Source organism: Giraffa tippelskirchi, chromosome 14 (genome assembly GCF_054371585.1).
Source record: "Giraffa tippelskirchi isolate mGirTip1 chromosome 14, T2T-mGirTip1v1.2.pri, whole genome shotgun sequence".
Lineage (NCBI taxonomy): Eukaryota > Metazoa > Chordata > Mammalia > Artiodactyla > Giraffidae > Giraffa > Giraffa tippelskirchi.
The window spans coordinates 66,355,919-66,375,361 of NC_137288.1; the positions used below are offsets into that span (position 1 = coordinate 66,355,919).

General features: G+C 42.1%; 1 protein-coding gene across 6 annotated transcripts in view; it reads left to right on the forward strand.

Moving 5' to 3' along the window:
- Nucleotides 1-19,443, forward strand: part of LOC145534726 (uncharacterized) — a 432,243-nt gene that overhangs the window by 12,869 nt on the left and 399,931 nt on the right. The window contains exon 1 of one of the 6 annotated variants that reach the window (XR_014074909.1): nucleotides 8,871-9,202. The exons of 1 other annotated variant lie outside the window; for it this stretch is intronic. The gene's annotated coding sequence lies outside the window, so the exon portion shown is untranslated. Of the gene's footprint in view, nucleotides 1-8,870; nucleotides 9,203-19,443 lie in introns of those variants that run through there. 4 more of the 6 variants (XR_014074921.1, XR_014074918.1, XR_014074906.1 and 1 more) reach the window with 4 other exon arrangements.

Sequence of the window (19,443 nt, forward strand, 5' to 3'; positions counted from 1 at the left end):
ATAGTGATAATGTGGAAGCAACATAAGTGCCCACTGATGGATGGGTAGATAAAGAGATTGTTGCATATAAATATACAACGGGATATTTTTCAGCCATAAAAAGATTGAAATCTTGACATTTACAACATGGATGGACCTCAAGAGCATTGTGCTAAGTGAAAAACATCAGAAAGACAAAACCATGTAATCTCTCTTACATGTGGGACCTAAAAAAGGAAAAAAGGCTCCTAGATACTGAGAACAGATTGGTAATTGCCGCAGGCAGGGGGTAAGGGATGGAAGAAATGAGTGAAGGGGGTCAAAAGGTGAAAAGAAGAAATCAAACAACAAATATGGTGTGTTTTTGTGTAATAAAAATAATGACAGATCTCACTGGTAGAAATTTGTCTAGGAGATTCTTTCCTGAACAGATATCAATGAAATGTACACAGAATATATATGTGGGCATATATTTATGTATATATTCACATGCGTGTGTGTGTATCCATTACTGTGTTGTTACAGTACTAAGACACTGGGAATGATTTACATGCGTAAGTAAGCATGGTAAGATTACACAATAGTATACTGCAGAGGTATTTTAAATGATGTTTTATATATATGATGGTTTATATTTGATGTTTTATATACATATATAATATTTTATATATCTTTATATCTATATATATTCATCAACAGGGAAAAATATCCAAGACATACATTTTTGAGTGGAATGAAATGCCATGTAGTAAAAAAGGGTGAATACTATAGTCTCATTTCCATCAAACTATATGTGTAAATATATCTTAATCCCTAAACTCAAATATGAAAGAAATAATCATATGTACATATATATGTGTGTATATGTATCACGGAATTATTGAGTTGTAGTTCACGTATCAGAAAGTTAATCATTTTAAGGTGTCTGACTCAATGGTTTCTAATATATTCACAGGCTGTACAACAATCACCACTGTTTAATTTGAGAACACTTTCTAACTGAAACTCTGTGCCCATTAACAGCTACTTCTCGCTCTGCACCTCTCAGTCTCTGGCAGCCATCAATCTATTTCCTATCTCTTAGGATTTGTCAATTCTGGACATTTCTTATAAAGGGATCCATACAGCGTGACTAACTTCTTTCACTTAGTTTAATGTTTTCAGGTTTTCTCTATACTGTATCATGGATCAATCCCTCATTCCTTTTTATGGCTGAGTAACATTCCATAATATGTATTTACCATATTTGGTTTATCCATTCATTAGTTGGGCATTTGGGTTGTTTGCAGTTTGAGGCTATTGTGAACAATGGTGCTATGAATATTCAGGTACGATGTTTTGTGTGGACATATGTTTTCCATTCTCTTTAGTATAGTTGCGAGTGTAGATGTTGAATCAAATGGTAACTCTATGTTTAAGATTTTGAGACTCTCCCAGTTTATTTTCCAAAGTGGCTGCCCTGTTTTATCTTCCCCACCAACAATGAACGCGAGTTCCAATTTTCCCACATCCACTATAGTTTTTATCGTGTGTCTTTTTGATTATGGTCGCCTTAGTGAATGTGAAGTGGTTTATATATAATTTTTTTTAATCAACACATCCAAGTCCAAGCCTCTGTCCTTCTGTTTTGGGGATGAAATTCAAATACTTTAATTCTTGGGGCCACAGGGTTGCGTAAAGAGGAAAAGAATGAGAGAATTTGGGTTAGGGTTGCAATGACCAGGAGAGAATGCTGAGGAAATGTTAGAGTGAGCTAGAACTAGAAAGGGTCTCTTTTGATTCTAGGTCAAAATGCCCCAAATCAGTTTGCTCAGTGATCAAATTGCTGAACTTAAGATATTTAGCAAAAATATTTCTTTTAACTCGTTTATAGCAGTTCATATTGAATGCGATGGCTTTAACAGATTCTGTTAAATTTCAGTTGGTTGGTTTTCATTCTGTCTTCATAGCAGTAGTTCAAGGAATATTCTAAGTGTAGATTGCTAATAGACATAGGGTGGTTTAATTTTCTTATGAATTATTTAATATTCATAAAATATATTTATTAGGAACCAAATTTCTGTATTTCAAATATGTAGTCATTCAGTTAGCATTGACTCCTTTGCGTGCAGGCATGCTCAGTCACTCTGACCCCTTGCGACCCCATGGACTGCAGCACACCAAGCTCCTTTGTCCATGGAATTTTCCAGGCAGGAATATTGGAGTGGGTTGTCATTTCCTTCTCCAGGGGATCTTCCTGATTCAGGCATTGAACCTGTGTCTCCTGTGTCTCCTGAGTTGGCAGATGGACTCCTTACCACTGCACCACCTGGAAAATCCGTTGACCCCTTTAGGATCTTTAAAAAATATATATATTTTTTACTTTGCCAACACTTTTGCCTTTTTTTAGGTTTCTTTTGCCAGCTTTTCAAACAGTATGCTCCATTGCCTTTTTAGTTTATTTTTTACTTTTTAAAGTTTGGGGGTTTTTTTGTTTGTTTGTTTGTTTTACACTTTTCGGATTTTAAAGTAATTTACTTTTAATCTTTTTTTTGTTAATAATTCCACAATCATTAATGAGTATCAAAATTTGAAATAATATTATATGAATCTTTATAGTAAAAGGGGCTTCAATTCCTTTGAACAGATTCAATTTCTTTCAAGTCATATTTCCTTATATATTCTTAGTAAGTCATTGTATCCCAACTGTTCCTTATTAGAGACCAATTTTTTTTTTTTTTTTGCATTTTATAAAATTCAAGAAAATCACAGGATTTGTTGGAATTTTTTAAAAGTGTTTTATTTTTATTTATTTATTTGGCTGCACCAGGACTTACCTGAGCCCAGCGGCATCTTCAGTTGCAGCATGCAGGGTCTGGTTCCCAAACCAGGGATCAAATCGGTCCCCCTTCATTGAGAGCCCAGAGTCTTAGCCACTGGACCATCAAGGAAGTCCCTGGTGGGATTTTGTTCTTTAAGCTTTAGGTTTAATTTGGCTTATTTTGGATTGAGTTTAAGTTCAGCGCAATAATTTTACCAAGTGATTTTACCATAGATTTGTCAGACACCTTAGCAAATTTCAGACACAGGCCATTCCTCAAATGCTAGAAATATATGCAAAATATCCACTTCCTTAAGCAGATTTATGTAACTGTAAATTTTAAAAGGCACAAAAGGCAACTTGCCACGCATTACTTTGTGAAATAACTTGACTCCTGAATACATCAAATTTGTTGTTCTTCAGTTGCTAAGTCCAGCTGTTTGCAACCCTGTGGCCTGTAGCCTGCTAGGCTCCTCTGTCCATGGGATTTTCCAGGCAAGAATACTGGTGTGGGTTGCCATACCCTCCTCCAGGGGATAGACCCGACCCAGGGATCGAACCTGCATCCCTTGCATTGCAGGTGGATTCTTTACCACTGAGCCACCTAGGAAGCCTCAATACTTCAAATAGTTAAGAGTTAATGATTAGGTGTCTAGCCTATGAATTGCCCCCAGTCTATTAAAAAAAATAGTAAACATTTTTGAAGAAAATTATAACTCAGTGTATGGTACTGTAAGGGCTTCCCAGGTGGTTAATCCATAAAGGATCCGCCTGCAATGCAGGACATACAGAAGACATGGGTTGGATTCCTGTGTCATGAATATCTCCTGGAGGAGGGCATGGCAACCCCCTTCAGTCTTCTTGCCTGGAGAATCCCATGGGCAGAGGAGCCTGGTGGGCTACAGTCTATAAGGGTCACAAAGAGTCAGACACTACCAAGCACGCACCCATGCATCTCCTAATTTAGCACATCTTTCTTTGGTATCTATTCTCCCCAGATTCTTTTCCTGACTTTTCACCTTTTGTTTCCTTATACATCTTTGTGGCCTTTTCTCTGCATTGTTTTCTTTCTTCCGAATCTAGAACTAGCTATGTTTTTACAACTCTGACCTCAGCACAAACATCTGACTTGGGGTCTGCAGAATGCAGGTTGTTTTAGAGCCTGCTTTAGAGCCTGAACAAATGAAATCCCCTATGCTTCCAACTTAGAGGAAGATGACACTCATACAAAGAAATAACAGCATTTCAAGGGTTATATCAAAACCTAAAATATAATAAATCTGTAATTCTGAGCTTCAAATTGATGGTACCCACATCTCATCCGAGGTAGCTGATGTGTTTGGCTTGAGTTCATGGCAATTGCCAGACTGGATCTTTGATATCCAGGTTATTTCTGATTGATTCAGGAGGTCTTATATCTTTTCAGAGACTGCAGGAAAGCTTTCAGTCATTCCATAAGAGTGCAAGTGGCCAGGCTCAGGGACAGAAAGGTTGGGAGTATCAGTTTTCAGCCTTTTTCTTGATGAAGAATGCAGAAAATCAACAAACCTCACACCATCAGTTTTCCCCTAAATCTGTTAACCTGGAGTGAGACTGCAGTGACCAGAACCCCGCAGTACCATCAACACGCATGACATTCCAACTGGAGGGCTCAGTCCTAAGGGAAGAGCCAGCAGCTGGGAATGTTTGAAGTGCCTGGAATTTTGCCTCAGCATCAGCACTGTGCCTCTTGTCTACGTGGTTGCTGTCCTCTGGAATTGTGCAGTGTGCAACCTGCACAACCGTACATAGCAGCTGTCTTCCACCTGCAGGCTCTGTGCCCCAGCTGCTCTCTGAGCATCTTCCACTCACTTCCTCGGCCCTCCTCTTGCTTCCTGGTGGCCCAGACTCTGCCTTAGGGAACTTCCCGTGGCTTCTTAGCCCTCTGGGCTGGGATCTGAAATCAGCTCTTCGTGTGATCCTTAACCCTGTCTTGTTTCATACACCCTTATCTGTGCTTTAGATGTTGGCTTTATAAACGGTTAAACTATCATGAAAAATCAGTTTCTCTGAAGTGCTGACATTTTATTTGTTATACATTTATTTGTTATTTGTCATACACACACACACACACACACACACACACACACACACACACATATAATACCCATTGTGTGTGGCCAGGGTCTTTTTTTTTTCAATTTGGCCTTCTGGAGTCTCAGTTATAGCACGGGGGATCTTTACTTACAGCGTGTGACCTCTTAGTTGGAGAATACAGGATCTAGTTCCCCGACCAAGGATCAATCCCAGGTCCCCCGCATTGGGAATGTGGAATCTCAACCACTGGGCCACCAGGGAAGTCCCTGGCCTGGCTCTTACTAAGAATTCAGTAAGAGTTGTTATTTTTATTTTATTGATTCTCACATTATAAATTTTTACTGTTTACTGCCTTACTAATGAGTTTAAACAGAAAATTTTAGAGTAACATATTTTAACTAAAGAAATTATTCTCTAAGTGTAGAAATCCCAGTGTCAAAGAAATTAGTGTTGTGGGAAATTTTTAACATAAGGATGATATTAAAGGAATTGCTTAACCTAAAAAAATCACCTCTATTTGGTCAGCTACAATATCAGGAATTACATTATCAGGCAACTGGTTCTTTAAAGAGTGGGACTCTTGTGCAATGCAGTCATTCTTAAGCTGGAGGGAGCATCAGGATGAATCCTGGCCTGTGCCCCTAAAGTTTCTGCTGAAGGGCATCTGAGATGGGCGAGGAGAATTTGCATTTCTAGCACTTTCCCAGGGGACATTGATGATATGGGTCTAGGGGCCACTTTGAGGACCTCAGGTCGGGGAAATAATAGTGAGTCAGGCAGGGCAGATAGGGTCTTGCTGGTCTTGGACTCCCAAACATGTGAGATCTTGAGCAAGTTTCTTAAATGTCCTGGCCTGGGTCTTCTCACCTGTAAAACATGGGGGTGGCCTGGACAATCTCTAAAGTTTCCCTCCAGCTCAAATGCCTTCTGAGCTGAATTCTAAGCTGATCACATCAGATGCCTGGTGTCTCTCCGAAAGGGAGTGGGGACCAGGCATGGCCTCGCTGGGGGTCGGCTTTCCCTCTTGGCAGGGAACTTCAAGGTCTCTGTTGTCCCTTGGCCACGATCCTCTTGGCAGCTTCATCCTCAAGCATAGCTACCTCTTTAAGGTTCAGAGGAGACATTTCTCAAACCCTCAGACTGAATGGATCCTGGAAGCACAGAAGCGAGAACTCAGCAGCACTGGAGGCCTCACCTGCCAGCTTCTCAGCTCGCCCTGCTCCTCCCTTCTTTACAGCAGAGGGAGTGCCTCCCCTTGAAGGCAGGGTGGGGACCTGCCCCCCCAGCACATTGCTTGCAAAATAGAAAAGATTCAGAGCCCGGAATCTTCCCTCCTGAGAGTGATGCGGCCACTATGCTTTGACCAGCTGATTCACATATTCCCATAGAGACTGAACTTGAGAATCTTTTGCTTTATTCCAGGAACTTTGTTTATCTGCTCCACAGCGGAACCAGGTTTTCAGGGGACCTGAAGCTTACAGAAAGTTGGGAGCACCTTCTTTTAGAAAAATAACACAAAGTGCAAACATCACGTAGGTTATAGGACCTTAGAAGGAATTGCTACAAAGTGAGAGACCTTGAAGTTTAAGTTTTATCTACTTTGCTGTAAATCCTCCCGTCTGAGGGTGAAGTAGCTGCTATTGCTTTGTCCAGCTGATTCAAATATTCTCATATAGGTTGACTTTGAGAATCTTTTGCTTTATTGCAGAAACTTTGTTCATCTAACTGGCAGCGGGACCAGGTTTTAGGGGACCTGAAACTTACAGAAAGTTGGGAGCACCTTCTTTTAGAAAAATAACCCAAAGTGCAAATATAATGTAGGTTATAGGACCTTAGAAGGAATTGCTCCAAGTGAGAGACCTTGAAGTTTTAAGCTTTATCTGCTCTGCTCTAAGTCCACTGCTACCTCCCCCCACTTATTTATTTTCCTTCACTCTGTCCACAAGCACTTACTGGGTATCTACTCCATGCCAGGCTGTGCTGTTGCTGCAGAACCCTTGATCCTTCTCAGCAGTAAGGAACGTGGGAACGAGAAAGAGGGTTCAAGGGCATTGACAGTGAACTCAGTGGGCAGACTGCAACAAAATTGAGACATCTGGGATTTAAAAGGGGGACGGAAAAGGAAAACAACAAGAATGGGCTTAGATCAGATAAGAGTATCAGTTTGGTTCAGTTCAGTCGCTCAGTTGTGTCCAACTCTTTGCGATCCCATGGACTGCAGCACGCCAGGCCTCCCCATCCATCACTAACTCCCGGAGTTTACCCAAACTCATGTCCATTGAGTCGGTGATGCCATCCAACCATCTCATCCTCTGTTGTCCCTTTCTCTTCCTGCCTTCAATCTTTCCCAGCATCAGGGTCTTTTCCAGTGAGTCAGTTCTCCGTATCAGGTGGCCAAAGTATTGGAGTTTCAGCTTCAGCATCAGTCCTTCCAATGAACACCCAGGGCTGATCTCCTTTAGGATGGACTGGTTGGATATCCTTGCAGTCCAAGGGACTCTCAAGAGTCTTTTCCAACACCACAGTTCAAAAGCATCAATTCTTCGGCGCTCAGCTTTCTTCACTGTCCAATTCTCACATCCATACATGACTACTGGAAAAATCATAGCCTTGACTAGATGGACCTTTGTTGGCAAAGTAATGTCTCTGCTTTTTAATACGCTGTCTAGGTTGGTCATAACTTTCCTTCCAAGGAGCAAGCGTCTTTTAATTTCATGGCTGCAATCACCATCTGCAGTGATTTTGGAGCCCCCCAAAAATAAAGTCTGACACTGTTTCTACTGTTTCCCCATCTATTTGCCATGAAGTGATGGGACCAGATGCCATGATCTTAGTTTTCTGAATGTTGAGCTTTAAGCCAACTTTTTCACTCTCCTATTTCACTTTCATCAAGAGGCTCTTTAGTTCTTCTTCACTTTTCTGAAGGTAAGAGTATAGCGTTGGATAATGTTTTCAGTTTTGCCTGTGATCTATATTAGGAAATTTATTTTTGCACAGTTAAGGCACAGCCCACAACCTGCTTGTGAGTAACTAAAACAGTCTTCCGTGGGACGGTGTTCACCTCTTGTGACGTACTCTGATGCTTTCTTGTTCATTTCTGTTCCTTTATATTATATGCTCCCTTTTTAAATTTGAAGTGATGCTGGTTGTGACAAACTGAATTGATTTTGCCTCCCATTTGTAATAAGCACAATATGGAGGGTATCTGGGGACGGGGTGAATTGCCTGTTAGTGCGGGGTCCGAGAGGAGAGGGTGATAGGAATGAAAACAGGACAACTCGTGTCACAGACTGGAAGCTAGAGGGCCATGGGGAGAAGGAAAGAGAAAAATCAGGTTTGACGGTGTGGATAGCAATTGTATTGGCTTTCTGCCTTTAATGACCTATTTTGAAACTGTAACAAAAAAAGCCAAAATTCAGATCAGAATCAGGAATGTGGACAAGAGGAAGTGGGAGAAAGGTTAAATGCAAAGAAGTAATAGGTAGACAGTCAAATATCCTCTGACTGGGGATTGAGTAAACAAACATATGGGGTGGTGCTGGTGGTTTAGTCGCTAAGTTGTGTCCGACTCTTGCGACTCCATAGACTGTAGCCCGCCAGGCTCCTCCATCCGTGGGATTTTCCAAGTAAGATTACTGGAGTGGGTTGTCATTTCCTATTGCAGTGAATCTTCCCTACCCAGGGACTGAACCTGTGTCTCTTGTCTCCTGCATTGGCAGCCAGATTCTTCACCACTGCACCACTTGGGAAGCCCGAAGTCCCTATACCTTTTCTTAACTTTAGATTTTTGAACAATATGAATGCATTACCCTCTGAAAAAATTTAAGCTGAATTTTAACTGGACATTGTTTTCTCTGTGAATTATTTAAAAATAAACCTCTTTATACCATGAAAAAAAAAAAGAAGTAACATGTGCCAGGAAATAACATTTTTTAGATTACTTTGGCAGGGTCAGGGATAAAGGAGGGCAGGAAAAATTATTGTTTCTTAAAAAGAAAACCGAAACATAAGAGATGTGGCAGAAATCACAGAGTAGAGAGAGTGTGGAAGAGAAACAACACGAGGCAGAGAGAGTGGATGTTGTCGCAGGAAAACACTGGTTCTCAAGCCAGGTTTCTGCCAACCATGGATGATCGAGGTATGGGGAACACAGATGCCGAGTCTTGTCTGTTACATAAACACGGGGGTGCGTTTATGGAGTGCAGCTAAGAGAAGAGAAATGCATGAACCTGGAACATCACAGCAGGAGGGCGTTGGTTGTTAGAGTGCATTCGGATAAATAGGGAGGGGGAGCTTACAGAGGAGAGAGACCTAAGGTACACGGCATAGAAAATCTACAAGTTAAAGGTAAGAATTAAGCAGGAAAAAACAAAAAGATCAGAGAGCAAAGAAAGGCTGAGGGAAGACTCCCTCTTCTTGCCCTTCTTTCTTTCTCTCTTCTTTAACTTTTTTCCTCTCCTCTTTCCCTACCTTCATTATACACTCCTTCCTTCTTTCACTTTCTTTTCTTTTTTAGAGCAGTTTTAGGTTCACAGCAAAATTGAGAGGGAAGTACAGAGAGTTATGGGAACTTTTCCCCTGCCCCCCTACCTACATGCACAGACTCCCCCATTATCCACACCCCTACTAGAGTGGTACATCTGTGATAGTGAACCCACATTGTCACATCAGAATCACCCCAAGTCCATGGTTTACATGAGAATCCACTCTTGCTGGATATCCTATGGGTTTGGAAAAAGGTGTAATGACATGGCTCCACCTTTACCATATCATACAGGGTGGTTTCACTGTCTGAAAAAATCATCTGTGTTCTATTTTATTTTGGGCTTCCCTAATAGCTCAGCTGGTAAAGAATCCGCCTGCAAAGCAGGAGACCTGGGTTCAATCCCTGGGTTGGGAAGATCCCCTGGAGAAGGGATAGGCTGCTCACTCCAGTATTCTTGGGCTTCCCTGGTGGCTCAGCTGGTAAAGAATCCACCTGCAATGTGGGAGACCTGGGTTCGATCCCTGGGTTGGGAAGATCTCCTGGAGAAGGGAAAGGCTACCCCTCCAGTATTCTGGTTTGGAGAATTCCGTGGACTGTATAGTCCATGGGGTTGCAAAGAGTCAGACACGACTGAGCAACTTTCACTTCACTTCTGCTTATTTATCTCTCTCCCCTTCCTCCATCCCAGCAACCACTCATCTTTTTATCGTCTCCATAGTCTTGCCTTTTCCAGAATGCCATGGCATTAGAATCAAACCATGTGTAGCATTTCAGATAGGCTTCTTTCACACTTAAAGTTCCTCTGTGTTTTTTCATGGCTTGTTAGCTCATTTCTTTTTAGTACTGAATAATATTCCTCTGTCCAGATGTTCCAGGGATTACTTACCCATTCACCTACTCTGGGAGATCTTGGTGGCTTCCTGGTTTTGGCAATGATGACTAAAGCTGCTGTCAACATCCATGGGCAGGTTTTTATGTGGACATAAGTTGTCAGCTTCTGTGGCTCAATACCAAGGAGCAGTTACTAGATCGTAAAGGAAGAGTATGTGTAGTTTTGTGAGAAACTGCCAGACTGTTTTCCAGGTTGGCTGTACCATTTTTCACTCCCACTCAACTGTGAGAGTTCCTGTCAGTCTGTACCTTTGCCAGAATTTGCTATTTTTAGTGGTCCATATTTTGGCCATTCTAACAGGTGTGAAGTTAGCATCTCATCTTTGGATTTATGTGTTCTTGGTGAACCCAGCTTAGTCTCCAGTAATTACTGCTCTTTAAAATTATTCTCTTCAAGTCAACTATTAATAAATTCATGGCTGTTGTTAAGTTGCTAAGTGGTGTCTGACTCTTTTGCAGCCCCATGGTCTGTAGCCTGCCAGCCTCCTCTGTCCATGGGATTTCTTTCCCAGGCAAGAATACTGGAGTGTAGGGTTGCCATTTCCTTCTCCAGCGGATCTTCCCGACCCAGGGATGGAACACACATCCCTTGCATTGGCAGGCGGATTCTTTACCACTGAGCCACCAGGCAAGCCTGTTAGAAAGTATTAATGATAGTGAACATTAAGCTCAGGGTCTAACAGTTCTTGACATTTGCCTTTTTATTCTCCCTCTCCTGTGACCCCCTTTTTTCCTTGAAAAACAGGACCGTATTTTCTTGTATTGATTTGGTTTCTCTCCTCCTCCTCTTGGCTCTTTTTCAAAGCCTTTTGACCTTGGCTTTGTAATAACACTTGCAAGTACTGCGGGCATCCGGGAGAGAATTCACCTGGGTCTGGAGATCTGAGTACAGTCAGCATGGCTGCTTGTAATCATGGCTCCAAGCTTGGGTGCTCTTCTCTCTTGATGAGATTAATTCTGTCTTTTTAATGATGATGATGGTCCTGTAATGAGCACAGAAGTAAAGCAGGAGTTAAATAGTGTTGCTTTTATTAAACTCTTTTATCCAGGATTATTAGTTAACTTATTCGCAAGCATGTGGCAGGAAAATGAACAATGATTAGAATGGGTGCTGGTTATAGGAACTTTCCAGGTGGCGCTAGTGGTAAAGAACCCACCTGCCAAGGCAGGAGACGTAAGAGACTCAGGTTCGATCCGTGAGTCAGGAAGATCCCCTGGAGGAGGGCACGGCAACCCACTCCAGTATTCTTGCCTGGGAAATCCCATGGACGGTGTCGCCTGGTGGGCTACAGTCCATGGCATTGGAAAGAGTTGGGCACAACTGCAGCAGCTGAGCACAGGGGCATGCACGTTGGTGACACAAGTTCAGGAGACCTATTTAGGTGTGCCTGGTTGGACAGCATGTTACTTTCATCTCAAAGCAGATCTCAGCGGCCACAGCTCTCTCTGGTTCTCATACAGCTGTGGACCTAAGCCTTAAGAGTGTTGCCCTGTAGTTAGTTCCACTAACTACACTGATAGGAACCTGTTGGAGCTCTGGCTTATCTTTTTCTGTATTTATTTTTAATTCTACAGTCACATTGTTAGATCATTGAAAGCAGACTGTTTCTTGTATCACTTTGTGTCACGGGTCATCTTAGTTCACAGCAGCCTGTTTGTTATTGATAATGGATATGCCTGTAACGTTTCCACCAGATTATTCTTTATGGCTCACATGGTAAAGAATCTGCCTGCAAACAGGGATACCTGAGTTCGACCCCTGGGTTGGGAAGATCCCCTGGAAAAGGGAATGCCAACCCACTCCAGTATTCTTATCTGGAGAATTCCACGGACAAGAGGAGCCTGGCCAGCTACAGTTCGTGGGGTCGCAAAGAGCTGGACACCTCTGAGCAACTAACACGTTCAGTTTCATTCTTTAAAGAAAAAAGAACTAAGAATTAAAAAAAAGGCACTAGAGGTTTGGCTTAACTTCTGTTTATATAGAAGCATATCATTAAGTGTTGCCATTTTTCTCCATTTCCCCAACAACCTCCACCCTCAAACATCTGCAATTTCTTCCTGGTCAAATAATATTTTAAGAGCTTAAGTGAAAGTCCAATATCTTGTCTCTGTTACTTCTCTGGAAACTTGTTGCAAGGGAAACGTCTGCATCGGGAGGTCACACTTAGTCTTTGATGGACACTTAATTCTCAGGAAGATTTACTAAACATTCAGTACTTCAGATGCAGTTATAAAATTGGAGCTGAAAGAAAGATAGGGGATCAAAGAATCAAAGTGGAAAGGAGAAAACAACAGCCTTGGAGATGAGAAGCTCAGCCTGTTGTGTTATCACATTTGTCTTGCAGAAATGAACGGTTTAATGGGTCCTACATCTCAGGTCAGCAAGCTTGGCCGGTTGATGGGGCTCAGGCTGTTTTTAGGGTGGGCCAGCTCATGCCCAACGTGCTAGTTTAAGTTCTAAAGGTCTCGTGAGTCATATTCCAAATACATTCCTGGGGAATTTCATGGCACTGCTTTAAAAGCAGTTTATGTGTGCCGCAGTAATGGATAAACTAGCTATTTTGACACATTGTGAAAGAATGTTTTTGAAAAGAGAAACACTGAGTAGTAAAAACAGACAAATGATTGAGGGACATTTCATTGTAGCTCAACTCCGTGTTGATGTAGGTGTTTAAACAGCCAGTTCCCAGCTCGCTATTTAAATACCTATATCCTGAATTAGTTATTCACCAGGGGGAGATGCCGAAGAGAAGCAAAAATGATACAATTAAGTTACAAATATAGGAGATCCAGGCCCAAATATCCCAACCGTCCTCTTTTTCTTCTTTAACGAGTGTCATTATATTTTGATGTGTTTAATAATACAGCAGAGGTTAAATGAAACATGAAAAAGGGATGTACATTAAAATTGAGATAACTCTTCCTTCAGTGAAGTGGAACCCAGCAGATGTAGCTGCACACTGTAATTGCTGCCTGTTTCCTGTCATCTGATTAAGTTGCATTGTCCCAGCTCCAAGTGTAGGAATCAGTGGCTTCCCATAGGGCACAGCATGGGATGACGGGCTGCAGCAGTGGTATAACTACACACACCTCCTGCTTCTCCCGGTAATGGTGTAGACATACAATATACATTGATGACATATAAAATCAATAGGCTGTGGAGTGTATTAAGGGCACACTGTCATCCATCTTCCCAGTTAGATCCCAGGAAAGCCAAAAACACACTCGCATCCTGAATTCTGAGCCTCGGTAGAACCATCTCCTAGCTCCAGGGCCAGACACTGGCGTGCTCATTTAAAAAAAAAAATTATTTATTTGGCTGCATTGGGTCTTGGTGTTGGCACACGCGATCTTCACTGCGGCTCGTGGACGGCCTAGTTATGGCGCACAGGCTCCGTCGTGGTGTGCAGGCTTAGTTGCTCCATGGCATACGGGATCTTTAGTTTCCCAATCAGGGATTGAACCAGAGTCCCTCTCTTAACCACTGGACCACCAAGGAAGAACCCCTGGGGTGCTCAGTTTTAAAGAAACATAAAGGTTTAGATTGAATTTGCATTTGACCGTCTCTGAGGTCTGCCTGCTGCTTTTCAGTCTTCTCCTGCGTCCACTGTGTACTGGTGGCTTGTGGACTAACCAGTCAATGGACAGATATTTTGGGGGCACTAAAGGCAGTCTGGCAACCCACTCCGGTATTCTTGCCTGGAAAATCCCACGGACAGAGAAGCCCGTCTGGCTACAAGTCCATGGGGTTGCAAGAGTTGGACACGACTTAGCGACTAAACCACCACCATTACCAAAGGAAGTCCAGTGTTTTGTTAGGATGTGTAGCAGATAGGTACCAGAAAGTTTTATGATCCGTTTGGGGAGACAGCATCAACTACGCTCACGCTCAGTCGTGTCCGACTCTTGGCGACCATATGGACTGTCGCCCATCAGACTCCTCTGTCCGTGGGATTTTCCAGGCAAGAATACTGGAGTGGGCTGCCATTTCCTACTCCAGCATCAACCATAGCATGGAACAGTTAGAGAGCTGATCAAGAGCTCAGGGAGGGGACAACTTAGTGTAGCCTGGAGTAGGGGGAGAGGGGTTTCATGTAGGTGGAACTTGAAATAGGTCTTGGAGGGTGAGAAGATATACCAAGCTGTGAAATCCTGGTGACCACAATGCCCAGGTCAAAAAGAGCTTGGGAGGGACTTCCCTGGTGGTCCAGCGGTTAAGGCTTTGTCTTCCAGTGCAGGGGTGTAGGTTTGATCCCTGGTTTGGGAGTTAAGATCCCACATGCCTCGTGGCCCAAAAAAACCAAAACATAAAACAGAACCAGTCTAGTAACAAATTCAATAAAGACTTTAAAAATGGTCCACATTAAAAAAAAATAAACAAAAAAACACAAAAGTAGCTTGGGAGACCTTGAATGGCTAAGTCTAACTGGATAGATGATATAGAAATAAAGTTAAAGTTATTTTGTGAATAGCCCAATAAAGCCACTGTCCTGCAGCGATCTTTCAGCTTCTATAAAAATAGAATAATGACCGCTATCAATAAAACCACAGAATAGTGTTCACTATCAATAAAAGCTCTCAAACTGATTTACTATCACTGAAAAAGTCTGATGTGCATTTTTAAAAATTCAACTTAATAAAAGCCTAGTCACAATAGAAATAGTTGATAAGTGAAAGAAATGACATCATTTGAGTTGGATATGTGGTCCATATAAAATGATTTGACTAATTTTTTTGCTGACTGTGTTGAGAGATGTGTTGATCTCGTATAAACATAGCCAACACTGATATATGGCCAGTGAACCAAAATATGCTATATTCTGTTGGTTGTAAACAATTTGGACTCCTCAACTGAAAGGGGATATAAGGACATTCAGTTCAAGAATCTGCCCTTAATGTGCTCCCTTAATAAGGCATGAGCGAGGAGATGAGAATGAAGGGTGGGATGGAGTTGGAGGTGGGAGGGAGGTTCAAAAGGAAGGGGACATATGTATATCTGTGGCTGATTCATGTTGATGTAATGCTGGAGACCTGGGTTCGATCCCTGGGTTGGGAAGATTCCTTGAAGAAGGGAACAGCTACCCACTCCACTATTCTGGCCTGGAGAATTCCATGAATTTTATAGTCCATGGGGTCGCAAAGAGTCGGACACGACTGAGCAACTTTCACTTTCACTTTCATAGCAGAAACCAACACAATATTGTAAAGCAATTATCCTCTAATTTATAAAAAATGAATTATAATTCTAATACCACCTAGACAGGGCTAGGAGGATATAGTTTAAGGAAATTCTCAGGAGAGAGAGATGACTTAATAACTGCCAGCAATCAATGCTTTGATTTCTAACCATTTCCTGTCTGTAGGTTAAACTGCAGCTTGACTTCAAGTTCACATCGTTAGGTAGTATGTTTTACTTGGGGGCCCTGCAATTAATTCCTGGATGTCAACAGAGGTTTGACTTAATAACTTGCAATCTTGTGCGAAAATTTCAGACCTTGCAAAGGAAAAAAAAAGGAAAGATCATCTAGTTAATCAATTATTGGTATGTGTGTGAATCCTTTGGATAATTGTGGTCCTTTATATGTTAAAAAAAAAAAAGAATATTTCCTTTGAGCTGCTATAGGCTCCATTGACTGATTGAGATGGAATTGACTGGATTCTTTTGTACAGTAGCTCAGATGGAGGGAAGCCCAGCTGTTTTAGATACTCTTAACAACTGCAACCTGTTTCCCTGGGTCTCACTGTTTCCCCAGCTTGTCCTTCTGTGTGACTGGAGGAATTCTGGAGATCCTTCAAAGATATCAAACTCCCTCCTCTTAGGAGAGTTCACTGTGCTTACAAATACAACTCTGAAAGTGAAAGTGTTAGTTGCTCAGTTGTGTCTGACTCTTTGCAACCCCACAGACTGTAGCCTCCCAGGCTCTTCTGTCCATGGGATTCTGCAGGCAAGAAGACTGGAGTGGGTTGCCATGCCCTTCTCCAGGGGATCCTCCTGACCCAGTGATCAAATCCAGGCTTCCTGCATTGCAGGCAGGTTCTTCACCATTTGAGCCACACCGGCTTCCATGTGGACTTGCTTTTTCCTTTTCTGTGGCTCCGGGGACTGGCCTGGTGGTGCTCTGTCTTCAGTAGACGGCTCAGCAGTGGACGGACCTGATGGTCGTGCTCAGGGGACATGGGTCAGCTGCTACCGCTACTGCTGCTAAGTCGCTTCAGTCGTGTCCGACTCTGTGCGACCCCATAGATGGCAGCCCACCAGGCTCCGCCATCCCTGGGATTCTCCAGGCAAGAACACTGGAGTGGGTTGCCATTTCCTTCTCCAGTGCATGAAAGGGAAAAGTGAAAGTGAAGTCGCTCAGTCGTGTCTGACTCTTAGCGACCCCATGGACTGTAGCCTACCAGGCTCCTCCGTCCATGGGATTTTCCAGGCAAGAGTACTGGAGTGGGGTGCCATTGCCTTCTCAGGTGGGTCAGCTACCAGGTCTTAACCTCTGGGATGTTCTCTGCTCTTTCCTGTGGCCATCTCAGTGCTTCCACTGAGAGCTAACAGTTACCTCCTCCGCCAACACCAGCTTTCTAGAAAGCTCGTTTAGATTTGTGGTTGCCGTCCTTATTCCTTGGCAGTCTGACAGAAGTCCTTGGTGGGACTGGTGAAACAAAAGGACAACACCATCACCGAGCTCTCAAATAGCTCTTGGCCTCACACAGCAGCCAGGAACCCTTGGGCGAGGGTGGGGTGCTCCACCCTTTCCTCCGCAGGCTGTACTTTAAGTGGTATCTTGGTCCTTCCTAAAAATATTTGTGTATGACGTAACAACATACTCTGCTGCCCATAAAATCATCCCTAGTCTTTTTAACATAATACCATCTTCTTAAATTAAGTGAGGATAACATGTGTTAGAAGAGTCTCCCTCTTAAACCCGAAAGCACGAAAAAGGCCAGTCGTGTGGTCAGTCTTTCTGGTGACCAGCCCTCATCCTGAAGCTATCTGGATGGTTGCTGAGTTTGCCTCATTAGCATAACATGGACACTCCTGTTGCTCAGGAAATTCCAAGGGCTTTTGAAGCTCTCTGCCAGGCACCGAGGACGATTACCAGACAAATTCCTTATTATACTGTGGGTAGACGGGGAGAATTTAGCTAATGGGCTGCCCAGGAGATTCAATGGTAAAAAAATCCACCTGCCAAGCAGGAGACTCGGGTTCACTCCCAGGGTCTGGAAGATCCCCTGGAGAAGGAAATGGCAACCCACTCCAGTATTCTTGCCTGGGGAATCCCATGGAGAGAGGAGCCTGGTGGGCTACAGTCCATGGGGTTGTCAAGAGTCAGATTTGACTTAGTGACTAAACAACAACAAGAAGAAACTACCTTTACCTTTTTAGGAAGACAGTTGGCCGACTATCTTTCCACCTCGGTGGAAAATATATAGAAATATTGGATGGGTGATGATACAGCCAGTGGAATTAATAGTTAAATAATTATATCCAAAGGGTATTATATAATGGATTAACCTGGAGAAATAAAAATTAAATTGGGCCACAGAAGATATGCCTATCAAATTTCCAGATGACATAAAACTGTGAGAGAGAGTTAACATTATAGAAAGCCAAACAAAAGTTCCGAAGCATTGCACCTGTGAAAGAAGTGCTAAGACGTGTGTCTCCACAGTCATCAAAGACTTGGGCCCCCTTCTATTTTTCTGTGTCCGTAGGGTCGGTTACACAGGGTCGGACACGACTGAAGAGACTCGACGTGCACTCACGGACCGTTTTGCTTTCCATTCTCAAGGTGGCTTCATGGTCCGAGATGACAGCTGGAGCTTCAACCACACATTCATGTTTCAAGCAAGAGGAAGAAAGACGAATAAAGGGAAGATGAGTGTACCTCCCAGCTGCTTTAGTTTCCTTTAAAAAGTCATCCTAGAAGCTTCTACATACTTTCACTTTTAACTCATGGGCTTGAACTTAGTCACTTCGCTGAAAGAGAAGCTGGGGAATATTAATTTTTTGGAGGGGCTAAGCACAGTGCTGTCTTACCTCCCAAACCAACCAAGCAATCTCCCACCCACCCACCCACCCACCTAACCAACCAAACCATAAACTTTGCCATCTTAACAGGCTGAAATAGGACAAAAACTAACAAAGTGAAATCACCAAAATGAATGTTATCTTGATTTTCTGTTAAAATGAGTCTAAAAATGATAACCAATCTCAGTTTTAAGTACAGGTGAAAAAGTTTACTAAATAAAATACCAACAAATTTAATCCAGTAGTATAGTAAAGGAGTATTTACCAGCATAGGAATTACTGAAAATGCAAAGGTGGTTTAATATTGTAGTCCAGTTTGTCTTCTCTGTTGACTCAGGCTTCTTTTTTTTTTTCTTGGTTTTCATTCTTCAAAATGAAAAGCAGTGCTGCAGTAAGTTTACAGACAATAGTGCAGTAAACCTCTTTGTACATCTCTGAGGACAATTCCTACTTATAATTCTTAAAAACGGGATTGGTAGATCAACATTCGGTCACACGCTGTATTCCACTTTGTAGAATCTGACCCTTTGTCCAACCAGAAGGCAGTGTCAATTCACTACTCCTGGCAGTGTGTGGAAGGGCCTGGTTTTCATAAGTTTGCCCGATACTGGTGATTATGATTTAAAAAACAAAAGCCTTTAATAATGAGATGATAGAAGAAAAGTAGTTTTTAATTGTAGTTTTAATAGTATTTCTTTATAAGTAAAATTATCTTTCAAATGCCTTTTGGTTATTTTTTTCCCTTGTTGCATTTTCTTGTCCTGTTTTGTCCTATCTTGCTGATTGCAGAAATACTTTCCACATTAAAGATAATTGTCTCAGTTTGCTATTTTCCTGTTACTATTGTTTTTAGTGTGTTTTCTCTTAGTTTTAAAAATTTGTAGGTTTAAAATTTATTCCAGTTTTTCTACTCTGTGATTTGTAATCTTTGTGTCATGTTATAAAAAGTCTTCCCTACAATCAGATTAAAATACCTGTTCATATATTTTCTTGTAGTATCCTTTCCTTCTTCTTCATTTTATTTTATTATTTTTTTTTCGTTTAATGCTAAAGCCATTTGAGTTCTGCATTCATGAGTGATATGAGATGAATACATGTTTTTCCCTACCTCAGTGTTTAGGCATTTTTCTGATACTTATAGAAACGCCAGTTTTATAATATGTCAAAGTTTCATATATCTAGAAG